The following is a 2,240-nucleotide window of genomic DNA, read 5'->3' on the forward strand; positions in this document are numbered from 1 at the left end:
TTATCACACCTGCAAAAACAACAAATTTTTATATTAATTCATTATTTGTGTGTTGAATAAAACATACCTGTCACGTATAGTTTGTCCAGCGTAGACTATTGAACAGCAGTAGGTAGGAAACCCAGCCAGCAGTTGATCAAAATAATACCAAACGTCAACAAAACGTTAACAAAACGTCGAAATGCACCTCAGGGACTTGGTACTTGCATATGCTGAAAGCAGTTTATGTATCATTGTTAATGTTATAATTATTAATACACATATCATTACAGATAATGTTTTCAGACAGATGATTCTTTTATTCAATTAATTTATATTAAAAAGTAATGCAGATATGAATTATTGTACAATTACAAGAATAAATATTTAATTTATATATGTTTAAAAAATATAATTAAATTTGTATTTATTGCAAAGTGCAGGCAACGACAAATAGAAAAAGAATTGTATTAAATTACAGCTCGTGAAACTATTCCGCTGACGATTTAGAGGTTAAGGGCGCGGACACGTCAGGAGCGGTTTGGAGCGCGCGGTAGACGGTGCACACACAAGCGGCTTGTCCCGCGCGGAAGAGCCGCCCGAAAGATCCGTGCACACAAGCGGTGTGGACCGCGCGGTTCCGCCGCGACAGACCGTGCACACAAGCGGTTTGGAACGCGCGGTTCCGCCCGCGGCACAAACCGCTCGTGTGCACGACTGCACGATCCGTCGCGGCGGGCTCGTGTGCACGGATCTTTCGCGCGAGACAAACCGCTCATGTGTACGACTGCACGATCCGTCGCGGCGGGCTCGTGTGCACGGATCTTTCGCGCGGCTCTTGCACGCGGGACAAACCGCTCGTATGTGGACGGTCTACCACGCGGCGGAACCGTGCGGTCCAAACCGCTTGTGTGCCCACATCCTAACCCTACGTTGCGGAAACTGCACATCAAATACATTTAATGCTTTATTAAATGTATTTGATGTGCAGTTTCGCCAGTTTCAATTATTAAATTGGCACTGACAATACCTTTTTACTTTGCAACCAAGCCGGCCGGCAGCGGCTGCAGCGCTATCATCGGCTGCTCGTCCTCGCCCTCGATCGTCTCCACGGTCTCGCACGGTATCTCCACCGGGATCGCCTCTATCTCCTGAATGTCCGGTTGAATCTCCACTTCGGTTATTATCCGAGAACGCCAACAGATAACCTTAAACTTTGCATCAGATCAAATAGTTACGAGTTGTACAAAATATTTCAAAATATTACGTAATTTATATACTAAAATTGTTTTGCTAACTTTATTAAATATTTTATGAGATGTAAGTTTAGGGAAGAAAAGGATTACCTTTGATATCAATCACACTGTTTTCTTCCTGGATTGCACGTCGCCATGTCACTCCACGTACTGCTACCGGAAAAAGATCGGAACAGAAATGACGGATGCAGATGGCGCTGATATACGTACCGTTTTCATATCTTGAGTATAATTGAAGATTATACGCACGCGCAAGACACGAGTACGATACCATCTCAGTACTTTGAGTAAAACCTGAGATTTTACGCGCGCGGTAGAAAGGCGTACGTATCGTTTCCGTACCTTCAGTCAAACCTGAGATCATACGCGCGCGAAAGAAAACCGAATGATACTGTAAAAGATATTATAGCGTTGATCTCAGTATTTTACGGATGATCACAGTACATTGAGTATAACAATGGGATGATACGTATGATATCATGTGCTGTGTGGGGTAGTAAAGGATTTATTACAGTTAACGTTAAATATAAGGATATTGCGAAGCGACTTAACATGTATATAGTAGTTGGTAATAGAAAACCTTTATTGGGTAAGGAATGGATACGTCAATTATGTAATGAAAATGATTTCCTTGTTCCTAGTGAGTCAGTAAATGAAATGACAGTACTAGCTACAAATAAACTACATGCAATACTCAAAAATTACAAAAACGCACGTGATAATTCGGAATAGTCAGCCATAAAAGGCGTACAAGCAAAGTTGACGTTAAAACCTAATGCCACTCCAGTATTAATTCGTTCGAGCACGCCCGGTTCCGTTCAAATTAGTACAACTAGTAGAACGAGAGTTAGATTTGTTGGAGAAAGCCGGGATTATCGAAAAAGTAATTTCATCAAAATGGGCTACCCCAATATTTCCTATTTTAAAGAAAAACGGAAGAGTTCGAATTTGTGGTGACTACAAAGTTACAGTTAATCCTCAGTTAATAGTAGATGACCATCCTTT

The 2,240-nt window shown here is 41.6% G+C and overlaps 1 long non-coding RNA gene across 1 annotated transcript; it reads right to left on the reverse strand.

Annotated features, from left to right (window-relative positions):
- Nucleotides 1-35: 35 nt before the first annotated feature.
- On the reverse strand, nt 36-1,703 carry LOC112466412. The gene is made up of 3 exons (XR_003042140.1): nt 1,326-1,703; nt 1,010-1,193; nt 36-212 (listed from the first exon to the last, which is right to left on the reverse strand). It is a non-coding gene; the product is annotated as an uncharacterized LOC112466412 (long non-coding RNA).
- Between the last annotated feature and the right edge of the window lie 537 nt (nt 1,704-2,240).

The sequence above is a fragment of the Temnothorax curvispinosus genome, unplaced genomic scaffold, assembly GCF_003070985.1.
Source record: "Temnothorax curvispinosus isolate PA1 unplaced genomic scaffold, ASM307098v1 QBEX01016168.1, whole genome shotgun sequence".
NCBI classification, from domain to species: domain Eukaryota; kingdom Metazoa; phylum Arthropoda; class Insecta; order Hymenoptera; family Formicidae; genus Temnothorax; species Temnothorax curvispinosus.